At 41.7% G+C, this 17,514-nt stretch overlaps 1 protein-coding gene across 9 annotated transcripts in view; it reads left to right on the top strand.

The window, feature by feature from the left end:
* Window positions 1-1,563: 1,563 nt before the first annotated feature.
* Window positions 1,564-17,514, top strand: part of rc3h2 (ring finger and CCCH-type domains 2) — a 90,608-nt gene continuing 74,657 nt past the window's right edge. For 4 of the 9 annotated variants that reach the window (XM_069889024.1, XM_069888998.1, XM_069889048.1 and 1 more), the window contains exon 1: window positions 1,842-2,060. The gene's annotated coding sequence lies outside the window, so the exon portion shown is untranslated. Of the gene's footprint in view, window positions 1,735-1,841; window positions 2,061-2,234; window positions 2,351-17,514 lie in introns of those variants that run through there. The other 5 variants (XM_069889040.1, XM_069889007.1, XM_069888983.1 and 2 more) reach the window with 2 other exon arrangements.

Genomic DNA, 17,514 nt, shown 5'->3' with positions numbered 1-17,514 from the left:
GAAACCTATTTCCACAGAAATATTACATTTGGAGTTTTCTATTCCATTGAGACTTTTCCAGGATCTACTAACTGTAGCTTAATGTTTTAATCATGTACAAGCCTCCTTTTGGTTAAGAATGCATAAAATAATTTAATGATATCGTAAGTACCTATTTAGAGCATCAGTTGAACTGGAATAAGATGCACTATTTTCTGAAGTGCCACATGACTACTGCTGCCAAGTCCTTCTTTGCTGGTGTTGCTTTTTGTTTTGTGTTTTGTTTTCATTTAGGCACCAGGTGCACTCAATGTCTTAATGCAGATTAACAGGAGACACAGGGGTGTATTTTATGATGTAATCTCTATTCAGAAATAAATTGTTTACAACTGCAAAATTCTGTGTTTATTATATAAGGTTTCAGGTCACTCGTCTGTGTACTACTGGTACTACCAGTACTACCCGTTGCATGGTTGGCAACTAAACTAGTTCCCCCACCAGGCTTGCCTGGTACGGAGGGTGGCTAAACACCCTGCAGAATGGAAAACAAGACTTGTCAAAGAGCAGGCGAATCCTCTTGTAGGATCAATGGCCATCTAGCAAACACGTGCCGTGAAGAGCGGAAAGAACTTTCCTTGCATTGAAGCTTGGTCAGGCCCTTCACTGCAACTGCCTTCCCCCTGCCACAGGATCCAGAGGAGATGGATGTGTGTGAATCCATTCACACACACAGGCTGTTCCTTTCCGAGGAGTGGGGTATCCTCATGTCAAAGCCCACAAACTGACTGAAAGGGACCAACATCATCCTATGGGATGGATAGCCAGAAGAATTTTATTGCACTTTTTCAATCATTTACTTTTTCTGCAGATTGGATGTTAATACACACAGGAAACCACCTAAACCATACTGCAACTTTTTAAAAAAGGTCTCTTCTACAATTTACAATGCAACGTGACTTTACAGATGCAAAACAATGAGCACATTTTGTTTTGATGATCATGTTTCCTTGCGAGAACATAAAAGGGAATAGGTCATCGTGCCATTCTCGCCTCCTCCATCAATCAGATCATGGATGATCATCCCAATTAAAGAGCATTCTTGTGAGGTCCATTTCCCCTTGCAATTTATTCTCTCTCACGCCCCCCTCAACTCCTCGATTCTCCTTCAACCAACCTTACAGTAAGCAATTACACATCGTCGGACGTTGCACTGGTCGAAGGGAGACCCAAGCAAGGGCTCGGGCTAGCTTGACGCCTCCAGCCCTGGAGGACAGGATCAACACCCCCCCCCCACCCACCCACACCACTGGACTTCTGAGGATCCCCTCTTCCCCCAAACACGTTACCTACCCAAAATGTTCCCCCCTCACCCTCTGCCCACACGCAATATATATGAAGTGTTTGAACATCTTCTGTGACCCATTATGTGACAACTCCTCCCTCAAAGCCACATACATTGTTCCACATGTCGCTCGACGCCCCGCCCCCCTTCATGAAGACCCCTCCTCTGTTCCCTCTGCCCTCCCTCCGCTCCAAGTTCGAGTCAGGGACCCTGACCCCGTTCCGCCAGGAGAGAAGTGAAGTTTGTGCAGTGTATCCGAGGCCTTTCCATCGCCAGACCGGCCGCGGCCCGTTCCGGCGACTACCGCCGAATCCTTCCGCCAACACAAAGTAGCGCCAAGACCTGAGACACGGGAACAACTCCTCATGTCAACCCCAAAATCGGCGGCCTTGGTGCCCATCGCCGCAGGCCAAGTAGTGGAGTCGATCTGGTTTTTGGGGAAGCGGGCATGTGTTTGGGGCGGAGGGGGGAAGGCGGTTTAGCGGAGGGATACACGAGAGAGGCGGCCTTCCTGTAAGGGCTCCTTTAACGGGGAGTCGCCGCGACACGGAGCAAAATGTCGGAGCCAGAGCAGGGTTGCACAGTCAACGACTCGACCTTCCCTTTGCTTTTATGACCCGCGGTTAAGCCGCTGTTTACATGTATTTATTAATTGCTTCTGTGAAGTTAACTTATTAAAAGTTTTTTCTTTCTTCGATGGAAAGATGGATGTTACTCCTCCTTAGTGCCTACAGAAAAGGTAAAGAGATCCCCTCCCCTCCCCCGGGCCGCAGGCAGCTGTCAAAAGACAACCTACCGGAGTTGGCCGAGCCTGCGCTCCGTGACCGTCCGCTCCGCCCATTGGTCGTTGGCACATCAAGCACCCGAGTCTCCCACGGCGATTGGTGTCGCCCACTGTCAATCGGTGCGAGGGGGCGGGGCGTTGGGGCTGTGTCAGGTCGGGCTGAGATTCGCACCTCAAGACCGTGCGTTTTAATCTTTTGCGGGCAGCAAATGAGGGGGAAATGTCACGGCGTCGAAGGGAGCGAGGTTTGTGGCGGAGTGCGCTTGCATTTCCCGAGGCACGACCACAAGTGTCACCGCCATATTTCCCCCCCCCCCCCCCGTGTCGGCGCTCCCGGGGGAGAGAGGGCTGCTTCCTGTCACCGCGAAAGGGGCACCTTTACTTTTGTTTCGGCAGGGTTAGGCGTCCCTCTTTAAAAATAAACATGCATTCGGTACGGAGGGGGTCTCCTGTGGGGGGTGGGCTGGGTGCTGCTGCCCCCCCCCCCTCGACACCCCAGCCTTTCGTTTCCGATCTGAGCCGTCGCCCTTTCTGTGGTCGCAATGCCTTTCCATTCAACGAGTGAAAATTGCGCAAGAACCGGGCCCAAGTCAGCAGTCAGGTTGTCATTCGCCCAGAGCCGGGGCAAGTGGGCTCTTCCTTTTAAATTGGGGGTGGGCGCCCGAAGTTTTTTGCACAAGCCACACGCAGCTCCGGCATCAGTTCGCCCCGCACGGCTTCCTTCGTTCAGTCACACCCTTCCCATCTTTAAAATTCAAGAAATCGGAGGTTGTATCATAATAATTCATCCGTTGGTGTCAAAGCAAGCTGCCACATTTCCTGCGGTTTATTTTGCATGTTAATGTGTATTTAATGTTTCATCCTGATCTTGGTGTAACGTAATGTAGGGGAGAGATGTTTCCCAAGCCTATCTGTCATCTTTTGTTCAGAGAAGGAGAAAGGATTTCGAAGTCCACTGCATTAGCGTTTGATGGGAGCAAAATGGAATGAAAATGATATTTACTGCCTTATTGCACATCATTGACTGTAGAGGAAACAAAATTGGACTTCATTATCTCTCTTTCCTTCCCTTCCCCCCCCCCCATCTCATCCAAAATTTGAGTATTATCAACATCATTTTCAATTTCAAAATATTTCTTGCTGTGCTCTGAATGTAAAGAACGGATTCTTGTGCTGAATTCCACCTCGTAATGCTGTCGGAATCCTGAACTTGGTTCGATGGTTGCAACACTTGGCTTTTAGAAAATAATGTGCCTGACAAAGCATTTGGTTGAGCCTTGAAGCCCTCTGAGTAAAGCTGACCTTTTCTCAACTTCATAGAGGTATTGCCGCATTGACCACCGCCAGTGGGCTGATCTCGCCTCCAACCGCGCATCTTGGCGCCTCACAGCTCGGCGGGCAGCAACCTCCTTTGAAGAAGACCGCAGAGCCCACCTCACTGTCAAAAGACAAAGGAGGAAAAACCTAACCCCAACCCACCAATTTTCCCCTGCAGCCGCTGCAACCGTGTCTGCCTGTCCCGCATCGGACTTGTCAGCCACAAACGAGCCTGCAGCTGACGTGGACATTTACCCCCTCCATAAATCTTCGTCCGCGAAGCCAAGCCAAAGAAAGAAAGAAAGAGTAGAGGTATTGCTGATAATACTGTCTCAGCTCTCCATCTGGTTTCAGCGAAAAAAAACATTACCTACATCTCTGTCAGCTGAGTCTTCTCAATGGATGCTTATTCTATCTTTTGTATCTACTAATTCAGCCATTCTCAACAGGGACCACAGCACATTGAAGTAAAAGCCTTGTTTTCATCTCGCCTCACGTAACACATTTTAAAATGTTCTTTGTATTGTCTGGAAGAAACCAAAATGTGACTGCTTCACGAGGAAGGTGGCCCCTATAAATTTTGAACAGTCTTCGGAGGAGGGGGGTATAGCTAAAAAAATATTGAGTGGCTGATCTAATTTATTCACATACTGTCTTGTCTAATATACTGTCCCATTCACTTGTGACTGATCTTGTCAATGCCAAGTTCCTGACAAAAAAAATACAAAATCTTCTCCACACACTTGCTTTGTTGTTCCTCATTCTCCCATCTGCCGTTTCTCCAAATCTTGCCCTTGCCTTCTAGAGCAGCATCCCTAATACATCTTGCCACATCAGAAGCCTCCACAACTTTTCTCTTTATGCATGCTTTTGTTACAATACTCTTTTTATTTCTCAAGAGATACTTGCTTTTTTTTAAACTAAAATAGCCTGTTGCAGTGGTGCGAATATTGTTCAACTGTGATTTGGTGCCATTCTAGTAATATAAGTGTTTATTTCAGAACTTATTTTGAACATTGTAGGTCTTTTGATAATTTGGCATCTAGCTCATAACTAGCAAGTCGAAATTGAAGTTGGGAAATGGTTTACAGGATAGTTTAACAAAAGTTTTTCACAAGTTGTGGATAGAAACTATTAAGGTGATATTAAAGAATGGAATTTTTCCCAATTTCATTTGTACTTTACAATGTATAAAATTAGTCTGTGATTTAAATGGCAGCTTCATGCCTTCAGCATTCTTCCTCAAATGCTACATACACAACATTTAAATTTTTTTTTTTAATTAAAATGTGGTCACTACATAGTTAGCTCCCTTAAGATCTACATTGGTAAATGTAGTACATAGAATGATCTTCAATTCTTCTCTAGGCAAGGAAGGTTCAGGATTTAAGTTCTTCTCAAAAAGTGTCTGCTTCTTCCATTGGTCTCGACTAGTGAATATTGCTCCCAGTGCCATTCATGGTGTTTGGAAGTATGCAGGTGGGAATTTCATGTGAAGATAACACTAAACTTGGCATAACTCTGACAATCCTTCCTATTCAACACAAAATCCCTTCCCCTTATCTTTACCACCGCTAAAAGTTGAAGTTTTTATTTTATTTTAGCAATTTACTTGAAGGCTGTCATTTCTGGCATTACAGTATGTTTTTGTGTCTGGTGAAAAATGTGGAAAAGGATTTTGGGTGATAAAGTGGATCGATATTCTTTACGAATAAATTGATTTCAATGTAAAGTAGAAATGCAAATTTGTTTTAAAACCAATTGTTTATTGAGACACATCTGATGTAGTCTCTGACAACATTAGCATAAGAAGAGACTTTAAACATTATATAAGTATATTTTGTAACATGTAATTGCTTGTGTATTCCAGTTTACATCAGAAGTGGAAGATTATAGTTTCTGAATATAGCTATAAAATCTACATTGTGACTGCTGGTGTGTAATTTGCTGACTGATAACCTCAGGGGATTTTTTTTAAGAGCTTTGGCAAATTGGGTGACAAATATAGCAGATGTTGAAATAATCACATGGCAATGCCAAATCAAAAGAATGTGGCATTTACTTTGAGTTAATATCATACCTTTTTATATATTTGTAATCTTCTTTCCTGCCCCTTTTAAGAATTTGTATGTAAAATGCTGCTTCCATTATAACTGTTCAGAAATATTCAGAAAGCTTTGTATTGCATTACTTTAAAGTGCAGTAAGCATTACTTTGCTTTGAAGTGCAGTCAATGTTATGTAGGCAAACACAGAAGATATTTTTGTCACAGACAGCATTGACAATGAATTCCAATATTCTTTTGAATGCGTATGACTACTGAACAGGCAGTATTGGTCTAGTGCCTCATGTGAGGGTAGTATGTCCTGACATAGAAGGTCTGCATTGCACAGAAGTAACTGTTTTCTTGGATGAAGCATGTGCTGGATACAGAGGCTTTGGGCTATAATCTGATAAAAGTAACATTTTCTCAGGCCAAGTCGTATTGGTTCTGGCCAGTGATTCAGAAAGGAACTACTGGGATTCACCTGCTGCCACTTGAGTAAGTCTTTGATTTGATGAAAGTAACAGATGCTGGTATTGGGGAATGTGCCTGTTTGTTTCTATCCAAATCAGACCTGGATCAAAATTCCCATTCATTTGAATGGGAATTCCTGATCTGGAGGTTGGGACTAATTTTTAAAAGATTTTAAAGTAAACTTTTCTTTAAATATCAATAACAGCAATTTTACTAGTTTTTTGTCTAAAAATCAAGGACATTTTTAAAAAAATCATAAAAAGCATCATGGGGTTTGAAAGAAGATGAAGTTCCACTGTGCCCCTCTAACATACTCCTGTCAAAACTTTAAGGAGGATCTCTGCCATCATTGAACTGGGAGCATTTGGGTGGTTTGGTTTCTGCTTCCTAAGCCAGGGAGGAAGGTAAATGGTCTTTGCTTTAAGTTTCCATTGAACTCTGAAATGAACTTACTAATTTCAATTATGTGCATTGTTGGTTCTGTTGCTGTTCCCCGGTAGTTGATATCTTGTTGGCATTTGTGGTTCCCAGTTCTCCAAAGAAAAGTGGTCTGGATGAGCTCCAGGAAAGTAAATGTTGTGAATCTTCATCCAGGAAATTTTGATTGCTTTATGAAATTTTGGTTGCTTTATGAGAGGAAAAGATCATTTGTATTTTTTTTAAAAAAAATCTGTGGTTTAGAGAGCATAAAAGTAGATTTGATGTGTAGCCTTAAATGTGAAATGGAAGTTTGCAGAATTGGGATAAGTGCCGATCTGAGTGTTTAGGAGACTGTGCAGCATGGAAACATGGTGTGGTTGTGTTGGGAGACAACTCAAGCTGGGATATAGAAAGCACATTTCACAAGATTTTCAATTAGTGTTTTGAAAGCAGAATGTATGAGCCAGGAGAGTGCTGGTACTGCTGTACTCTGAATTTTTTTTTGTGAAATCTGAGGGAATACTAATATCAATCTCTCTGGAACCAAACCACAAGGTTTAAGTAATCACATCTGAAAATATAATGAGATAGAATGTGGTTATTTGACATTTTAAATTGTTCACATTTATTATGATTTGAAAATGTTGGCTTCACTGTTATCAAAATGACAACAGGAATTTGGACTTTGATTACACGTTTTGGATTTTGGAGATGTTGGATTTGGTAATCACATCAAACACTTAAGTCACAAATTGTTATATCTGTAAATAAAAGACATTCTATTATTGGACAAATGCCACTTTAGCTTGTTAGCTGTGTGTTTTTCCTTAGCTGAATCACTTGCCATTGAACACAACTTTCAGGCTTCACAGCTGAGACATCATGGTCTAAAATATTGGTCATTGCAAATTACCTGTTTCCTAAACCTAAGGGAAAATTGTTTTGTCTGCACATGTGTTGGCATTCATAAGCTTCATTATTGGATAGCTTGGATATTGGTGGATTGCAGTAGCAAATTGTCTTTTAATAACAGGCTTTTTCACTCTGGTTCACTAATTGAACTTACTACAGTGATATCATGTAGTTTGAATCTTGAACTCAATTTATAAGAGATCCAAAAGGTTGTAATTAGTTTTGGCATTAATAAAACCTATAACAATGAACTAGTCTCATAATTATTGTAACACTAGGCAGAGTATGTTGTCAATTGTATCAAAACCCTTGATCACTTTATAATTTTTTATTTCATTAAACCTGTTTTGCTAATTATTTAAAGCCAGACTTTAAGATACTTAGTAGCTATGTTCTTTTTTTGTTTATTTTGGTTATACGTAATCAGGAGATGAATAATTTTGAAGTTTTCACCTCCAATTTGTATTCTCTATGCTTCCGTCAGCAACATCAGGGATGCAAGATCAGAAATGATACTGAAAATTCCCTTTCCTTCTGAAAGAATTGCCTTTTAAGAAAACAAAATCTGGAGTTTTATTGTATGAATTAACCTAGATTGGAATATTTAATGTCAAGTTAGAATATTTATTAATGGAGATTATCTACTGAGAAGTCCTTATTGCGATGAAATGGAATTTTAACCAATGTTGTTGCATTCTCCAAATCTTTCCCTCTTACTCCTTATATGCTTCTGTTTACTTTGTTGACCTCTTTCCTAATTCATTTTCTTTCTTCCTCATTTTCCTCCCATCACCACGGCAGTAGAATTTCTTTGGCTACAAATTTCTGACTTTCTAGGATTTTGTGGTTTTGATTTCATCATATCTGTAACAGAATGCAGAAGATTGGGAATAGTGAGGAAGTAGAATGAAACTGAACTTGTTCAGTATTACTACTGTACCTTAATAGTGGGATACTCTTTTGGTTACATGATATATTTTTGCATTATAATCTACAAATAGTAAAAAAAAATAAGATTGTATTAAATCTTCCTATGTAGAATTTGCAACATTTAAGACTGGTTGGATTTGTATATCAGCAGAATTTAAGAAACTGAAAGCTAAAGTCTCTGCTTAAAATAAGTTGAAGAATTTGGTGCAGGTGACTGTAGTTCTATTTTGTTGAATTGAATGGATGACTGAGCAAAACCAGTTAATCCTGGTTGCAATTTGACATGCACTAAATCCATATTTGCAGTACAGTTACTCCCCAGGATGCTTTGCTTTAAGGTTCTATTGGGAACCTTGTGGTGGACTAAATACTACCTGCTAGCAAGCATAATCATTTATAGCCTGGCAATTTAACTTCCTGATTTTCAATCTCTCAAGATTCTACCCTTGTAGAGATAAGGGAGAGGAAGATCTCTGATGATGGTGTGCATTTGACAATGGCATCTTGGAGCCTAAGGGAAAACCTGAAGGTGATGGGAACTGAGGGGAAATTTTCCACTGTATGGAATCAAAACTAGTATACATGGGTAAGTAGAGGTAATTGTTTCAGCCCCTGTATGCTATCTAAGCTCTTCAAACTGTCCCAACTGAAGAAATCTACAATTCACCTGTACCTATGAAATCAAGAGTGGAAATGTTTACTGATGATTGTGGAGATGAGTCTCATTCACAGCATTTCAGTCAATGCTAAAACAGCCCATGCAGAAAGGTATTGAGGCAATTTTAAGGTAGTTGGTGAGAGCAGCATGTATTATCTTAATCATAGTTTGTGTGTCCATGCATTTGCAATTATAACTAATAGTGGAGTGATTATAGGTTATCTTGAGTTTTATCTTCTCCTCAACTAAATTGTATTGACACCAACTTACCTGTTTAATGTCACACAGCCTAAGATCAATAACAGATCACAGATTGGTATGGCTACTCAAGTCAGCTACAAACTAACTTGAATAAAAACACAATGCTGGAGAAACTCAGCAGGTCAAACAGTGTGGTTTATATGGCAAGGATAAAGAAACATAATCAATGATTCAGGCTTGAGCCCTACATCGAGGTATGAGCAAAATGTAGGCAGTCACCAGGAGAAAATGGGTGGGAGGGGCAGGGGGAGGAGTACAGTCCCACAGGCAGGAGACAATAGGTGGATAAGGGAGGGAGGGCACACCAGCAAACAAAGGGGTGGGGGAAGGTTCTGAATGGAGAGGGAATGGATGGAGAGCTGGAGGAAAGAAGAGAGGGAGAACTAGGCTAGGAAAAACCAGAGAAGTTAATGCTATCTGGTTGGAGAGGGCCCAGATGGAAAATTAGGTGTCACTCCTCCAATTTGGTCTTGGTTTGGCGGTACGAGGCCATGGATTGACATGTCAGCACAGGAGTTTGGTGCAGAATTGAAATAGTAACTTTCACCCTGATCTCAAATTCGCGATCTATCTCTGGCGACACTATCCCCTTTCTTGATCTGTCTCTATCAGGAGATCAGCTTTCTGCTAACATTTTTTTTATAAATCTACCAACTACCTTGACTACAATTCTTCATACCCAGTCCACATGCAAGGATCCAATTCCTCTGTTGTCATGGTATCTGCTCCCATGATGAGGGCTTCCAGTTCAGATCATCAGAACTGCCCTCCTCTTTAAAAAAAAAAATGGCTTCCCCTCCACCACCATCAGTTCAGCCCTTACCCACGCCTCCATTTCCCACGCCTCCATTTCCCACGCCTCCATTTCCCACGCCTCCATTTCCCACGCCTCCATTTCCCACGCCTCCATTTCCCACGCCTCCATTTCCCACGCCTCCATTTCCCACGCCTCCATTTCCCACGCCTCCATTTCCCACGCCTCCATTTCCCACGCCTCCATTTCCCACGCCTCCATTTCCCACGCCTCCATTTCCCACGCCTCCATTTCCCACGCCTCCATTTCCCACGCCTCCATTTCCCACGCCTCCATTTCCCACGCCTCCATTTCCCACGCCTCCATTTCCCACGCCTCCATTTCCCACGCCTCCATTTCCCACGCCTCCATTTCCCACGCCTCCATTTCCCACGCCTCCATTTCCCACGCCTCCATTTCCCACGCCTCCATTTCCCACGCCTCCATTTCCCACGCCTCCATTTCCCACGCCTCCATTTCCCACGCCTCCATTTCCCACGCCTCCATTTCCCACGCCTCCATTTCCCACGCCTCCATTTCCCACGCCTCCATTTCCCACGCCTCCATTTCCCACGCCTCCATTTCCCACGCCTCCATTTCCCACGCCTCCATTTCCCACGCCTCCATTTCCCACGCCTCCATTTCCCACGCCTCCATTTCCCACGCCTCCATTTCCCACGCCTCCATTTCCCACTCATCTGCCTCTGGCCCCCTCTTCTCCAGATGCAAACAAAAACAGGATTCCTCTTGTCCTCCCCTACCACCCCACCAACCTTCACATCCAACATATTATCCTCTGTAATTTCTGTCACCTACCATATAATCCCACCACCAGAAACATCTCTCCTCCTCTCTCTCTCTGAGGCACACTTGTCCATGCATCCCTTTCCATTAATTGCCTCCTTGGTACCTTCCTCTGTGGCTGCAGGAAGTGCCACATTTTGTGCCAGCTTTTTGACGACCATTCAGGGCCCCAAACTGTCCTTCCAAGTGAAGCAACAGCTGTTTATCTGTAGGAGTCAACTACCGCATCTGGTGCTACCATTGTGGCCTCTGTACTTCAGAGAGACTGGACACAGACTGGGAGATCGTTTCGCTGAGCACATTTGCTCTATTTGCATCAGTAACAGGGATCTGTCTCAGCCTTTCCTTCCTAAAATCAATAATAAACACCTTGGTCTTGGTGACATGAAGTGTATAATTGCTCTGGCATCATCCACCCAGGTTCTTGATCACCATCCTATATTCTGACTCCTCGTTCCTATTTATTCGATCAACAACGAAGGTGTTGGCACCAAATTTCTTGATTGAGTTGGAGCTGAACTTGGTTATGCATACATAAGTAAACAATAAATAGTTTCTTGATGTGTTTAATAATATTTACTAACTTGAAACAGTAATGACCGAGTGTTGCAAATTAGTTGGTGGAAACTAGGTAGGATTTTGAATCCAAAATTAAACCCCATGTACTTCATAACTATTTAATTTGTATCCTGAAAAACAACTGAATTCAGAAAGTAGAGACAGCATAAAAGGAATAAAGTTCTTAGGGTCAGAAATAAAAACTAATAAATCATTTTCATATAATGAAACTTTATGTATTGTATCACCCCTCTTAATACCTTGATTGTCATTGGAGTCTTGAAGGGCAATAGCTAAAGGCTCCAGAGCTAAATTAAATAGTAAAGGACTAAGAGGGCAGCCCTGCCGAGTGTCCCTGAGCAGCCTAAAATAAATAAACTTTTGATTATTAGTAATAACCACAGCTATTGAAATTCTTAATCCAAGAAATAAACCCTAGACCCAAATTAAATAGTTTTAAAGATCTCAAATCAGTAATGATTATTGAATGCTTTTTCAGCATCAAGGTATAACAATACCATTCAGGTTTTTCAGATGGAGAAGAGTGAACAGTCTTTTAATATTAAAATGAGAAAATTAATATTCATTCCTTCAAGACTCCAATGACAATGAAGGTAGTAAGAGGGGTGATACAATACATAAAGTTTCATTATATGAAAATGATTTATTAGTTTTTGTTTCTAACCCTAAGAAATTTATTCCTTTTATGCTGTCCTTACTTTCTGAATTCAGTTGTTTTTCAGGATACAAATTTAATATCAATAAGAATGAACTTTTCCTATTAATAATCAAAAATATTTATATGATCATATACCCTTTTTAAGTTATTAAGAATCAATTTACTTATTTGGGTATTAAAATTCTGAGAAATTTTAAGGATCCGTAAAAAATATATGTCCTCTCATTGAAACCAGTTTGATCCTTGGATATAACTTTTTTGGTAGAATATTCTCTAGTCTGTTGGGTAAAATTTTAGAAAGGATTTAAAAATCTCATTTAATAATGATATTGGTTTGTTGGAGGCACAGTCAGTTAGGTCTTTTTTTTAGTAATTAATGAAATAGATGCCAAAATTGGAGGTAATCTTGATAGATAAAATAGATGAGAGGGTGAGAGGGGTTGTACTTGAAGGACCTGGGTACCTTGTGCCAAATCTCCTGAAAATTAATATGCATCTTCAGCAAGTAAAATAGAATTGCAAATAGTGGCCAGTTTTTAAAATTATTATTGCAAGAAGATTTGAGTGCAAGAACAGATATTTGCTCTGATTACATTGAGCCTTTGAGACTGCATTTGGAATGCTGTGTGTATTTCTAGTCTCTCTATCCAAGGAAGGATGTATTTGAAAGAAAACAACATTTAAAAAAAAAAAGCAAAGGTTTGCCAGGTTGATTGCTGGATGAGTTTGTCACATGGAAATCAGGTGTAATGCTCTTGAATTTGGAAGAAAGAAAAATGATTGCACTGAAAAGCACAGAATTCTTAAGCAATTTGACGGGTAAAATGTGGAGTTGATGTTTATTCCAGCTCTAATGTTTGGAACTGGGTGGACAAGTTTCATAGGTGATTGGCTTTTCAAGATGTTTTCTTTTAAAATCACCCAGAGGAACCTTTGAAATTCATTGCCCAAGAGACTGTTACTCAGTGTATTTGAGACATCTAGCAAAGATGTTTTTTTTAATTTGACAGCAGCTTGTACAGAATTGGAATCAGAATTTATTGTTACAAACATGTCACAAAATTCATTGTTTTATGGCAGCATTGCAGTGGAAGCATTGCAATTTTAAAATGACATTTAAAAATAAATATAAATTAGTGCAAAAATAAGAGAAAATGAGGTAGTGTCTGTGGTTCATAGTCCATTCAGAAATCTGATGGAAGAGCCACTTTAGGCTCCTGTATCTCCTTCCTGATGGAGCAGTGTAAAGAGGGCATGGCCTTGAGGATAGAGGTTGCTTTTCTAAGATATCATCTCTTGATGTCGTCAATGGAGTGGAGACTGATTCCTGTGATGGCACTGGCTGAGTTCACAACTCTTTTTTCTTGTCCTGTGTATTGGCACTTCTGTACCAGTCACTGATGGAACCAGTCAGAATGCTCTCCACTGTACACCTGTAGAAGTTTCTGAGAGTTTTCAGTAACATCCTGAATCTCTTCAAACTCCTCACGAAGTATAACTGCTGGTGAACCTTCTTTGTGATTGCATCGACATGGAGGTCCCATGACAGATCCTCAGAGATGATAACACCTAGCAACTTGAAGTTCTTAACCCTTACAACTGCTGACCCCCTCAGTGAGAACTAGTTCATGTTCTCCTAATTTTCTCCTTCCTGAAGTCCACAATCATCTCCTTGGTTTTGCTCACATTGAGTGCAAAGTTGTTGTGTCACCACTCAATTATCTATCTCCCTCCTGCTTCTTCAATGCTGTCTATGATTCTACCAACGACTGTGGTATCATCGGCAAATTTGTAAAGTGCATTTGAATTGTAGTTTGCCCCACAATGATATAGTGAGTAGAGCAGTGGGCTAAGCATACATCCTTGAGATGCGCCAGTTTTGATTGTCAGTGAGGAGGAAGCATTGTTTCAAATTTATACTATGGTCTTCCAATGAGGAAGTCAAAGATCTAGTTGCAGAGGCCCAAGTTTTGGAGCTTGTTCACCAGCTCTAAGGGTAATGATGGTGTTGAAGGCTGAACTGTGGTCAATGAAGAGTAGCCTGATGTACTTGTTGCTGTAGTCTAGGCGATTCAGAGCTGAATGGAAAGCCAGTGATATTGCATCTGCTGTGGAGCGATGGTTCTGGATGATGGCAGCACCCACTGGCTGCAGCAGCCTCTCCAGACCGTGATGCTACCAAAATGGTCTAAGCGGAGTGCCATGCTCAATTTTTAAAGGAAAGTAGTGCTGTGGAGACAGGAAGTTGAGAAGAACTGCGAAGTAAGGTGAAGGTGTGGAAGAAGCAGTGCAACCTGGTCTGCTGTGGTTGGGCCTCTGCTATGGGAACGAGGCTTCCAGACATCGGGTGCTGTTGGTGGCTGAGGAGACGCCATGGCGGGGCTGCAGAGCTGGGTCTGTGGACCTGCGTTGAGGTGTCTGGAGCAGGCGGTGTATACCTAGCTGGCTGTTCTGCGGAAGTGGTGACCAGGAGCCTGGTGTGGCTGTGTCGTGTGCCTGGCCTGTAAGTTTGGGAGGCTGTGCCATCTTGGAGTGTGGGATTTTATGGTGGATGGTGGGGGTCAGAGAGAAGGCCATGAGGATCTCTCTTCCATTACAGTGCTGAAGCTGACAGGCCTGTATGAACTTGTGAACTATGTGGCAGTTCTTCTTTTCAAGCCTTTGAAATGTGATTGTCAACACTATGCTTATTGTCTAGTTTTTTTTTCATCTTTTACTGTATTGTTAGCACTTTTTTAACTCAATATGTAGTTTTGTGTAGATGTGTTTTAGTCTTATGTAGTTTTTACTTTTGTTTTGTCTGGAGCAGAAATGACGTCTTGTATTGTCTGATGTGTAATCGTGGTTATGTGGGTAGCATTGTGGTTTTTGGAGATGTAATTTTGTTTTCAACTGTGTACTGGTTTTAAATGACAATAAAGGCTACTACTACTTGTAACGGTAGGCGAATTGAAGTAGGTCCAGATCTGGGTGGGAGTTAATTCTGGCTATGATCAATCTCTCAAAACATTTCATTGCAGAAGGTGTTAGTGCTACTGGCTGATAGTCATTGAGGCAGCTCATCATGGTCTTCTTGGGCACTGGGATGATGGATGCCCTTTTGAAGTAGGTGAGAACCTCCTACTGCAGCAATGAGAACTTGAAAATGTCTGTGAACACCCCAGTTAGTTCGTTGGTGCAGATTTTCAGTACAGTGCCAGGTATGCCATCAGGGCCTGATGCCTTGCGAGGGTTTGCCCCCTTGAAGGATGTTCTGATGTTGCATCTAAGATAGATATCACAGGGTCATCAGCTTGTGCAGGGGTTTTCATTGGTACCTTTGAGTCTTCTTTGGCTTGGCTTCGCGGATGAAGATTTATGGAGGGGGTAAAAAGTCCACGTCAGCTGCAGGCTCGTTTGTGGCTGACAAGTCCGATGCGGGACAGGCAGACGCGGTTGCAGGGGAAAATTGGTTGGTTGGGGTTGGGTGTTGGGTTTTTCCTCCTTTGTCTTTTGTCAGTGAGGTGGGCTCTGCGGTCTTCTTCAAAGGAGGTTGCTGCCCGCCGAACTGTGAGGTGCCAAGATGCACGGTTTGAGGCGATATCAGCCCACTGGCGGTGGTCAATGTAGCAGGTGTTTATCTTATGGGGTAGTGAAGCATCACAGCCATTTATGGTGTTTTGCCTGGCATTGTAGGATGAAATTTCTGGATGCAAAAGCTGTTATTAAAGGTTCCTTTTATTGTCATGTAATAATACATTAAAATGAATATACATGACAAACCTTGACTTTTGTCTGCTGTAAGGCAAACAGAGTTGCCACGAACATTGCCTGGCACCCATAACAAAAGGAGAAAGAAAAGCAAAAGAGAGTCCCTTCACATACAGAATGTACATGGATTCTCCTTGAGTGCTCCAGCAGCCTCTGCAGCCACACAAACTCCAGTTCAAACCTAGCCATGCGCTAATCTGCTGCCCCCTCAAGAGTCTGCAATGTCCAGTGAGGTTCCATGGGGCTTGTACTTGGTCCTTTGCTTCTTGTAATGTATGTTTTAGTGAGCATGATAAACAGTTGGCAGACTGAAATTAGCTTTAGACTGCAGGTAGATGTAGATGGTAGGATGCAGTTGGACAGGAACATGGCAAATGGAACTTAATCTAAGGTTGCTTTTGGGAAGTTGTATTACTGGCAGAATATTGAGGAATAAGGGAACCATGGAGTATTGTCTAAAAAATCAAATATGGCCTGGAAATGGTAGGATGGGTCAATGCAGTAGCTCGAAAGGCAAACAGAATGCTTCATTAACTGAGGCATTGAATATGAGAACAAGGAAATAACAATGAACCACATCTTAAAAATAGTAAAGAATTTTACCATTATCCACCTATGATCTGCTTGATGGCTTGTACTCTCCCTCTGTCCCTGCCCCACCCCCCCCCCCCCCCCCAAACTTGTCTTTTTATTCAGGTTATTGCCTGTTTTCTATTCATACCTTGGTGAAGAATAAGGGTGATGAATTTAGCCCATGGATCAATACATGGAATTATGAATGTGGTGGTTATGAAAGAGACTGGCTGATGCAATGACACGATTTGTTGCTTGACTGAAGAGGGCGCACAAAATCAGTGAACCGGTGCGGACTTGAAAGGCCAACATGGCCTATTTCTGCTCTGTATATGGTTATATGGTCAACCCTTCACAGGAAAATTGAAACTGCACTGGAGAAGTTTCAGTGGATCTGTTATGAAAACATTACTAAAGTAAAAAAATTAGTTTCCATGGAAGAGTACAAAAAAAACTAGGAGAATTTAAAACTGTTTGAGAGAAGGATTCAAGGGAAGATGATAGAAGATAAAAAGTGGATGAAATTCATTTAGAGGTTTTCAAGGGTCTGTTTGAGGCACAAACTTTCAAATACACATCCTGGTAACATTTAAATGTGAAGAGTTGTGGGTTGCAGGATTACAGACCTAAATGCTTGAAAATTAGGTTGGGTAGCTCTTGGGCGGAAAGGCCTGTTGTATTGTAAATTTTCTGTGAAGATTTTGTATGGATGTCAAAGGGGTGGAATGTACCCTACTATTAGCAGCCAGGTTTCCCTAGTATTGCTATTGTCAAAGCAAATCTGTTGTTAGACTATTATTCCCTGGAGATATTTGAAGACAGTCAGCTAAACAAAGCTTACATTTGTATTGGAAATTGGATGGTGAATTAGTGGCAGGCAACTGAACCTCACCGGTTACTCCTGTGAATTGAACACAGATGTTCTGTAATAACCTAAACTTCTTTACTCCATTGTAAAAAAAAAAGGCCACAGTGGGAACACTGAATGTAGTATGCTAGACTGAAAGAAGTGAGGCAAATTGTTGCTTTACTTGGAAATACTAGCTCTTCTCTGTTATGAGATCCATTAAAGAGTTTCCAATAGCAGAGGTCACTAAAATCAGGGCATCAGGAGTATGAAGTGTAAGTGGGGTTGAAGGATGACAATTTTTGCCCAATTAGGGTAGTTGGAATTTGTAAAACACTGTCTAAGTGGGTGGCAGTGGCAGATACTTTGCAAAGTTCAAGAATTATCTC

Source organism: Narcine bancroftii, chromosome 1 (genome assembly GCF_036971445.1).
Source record: "Narcine bancroftii isolate sNarBan1 chromosome 1, sNarBan1.hap1, whole genome shotgun sequence".
Taxonomy (NCBI): Eukaryota; Metazoa; Chordata; class Chondrichthyes; order Torpediniformes; family Narcinidae; genus Narcine; species Narcine bancroftii.
Note: the sequence above shows the minus strand (reverse complement) of the source record. Positions and strands in the feature narration are given on the sequence as shown.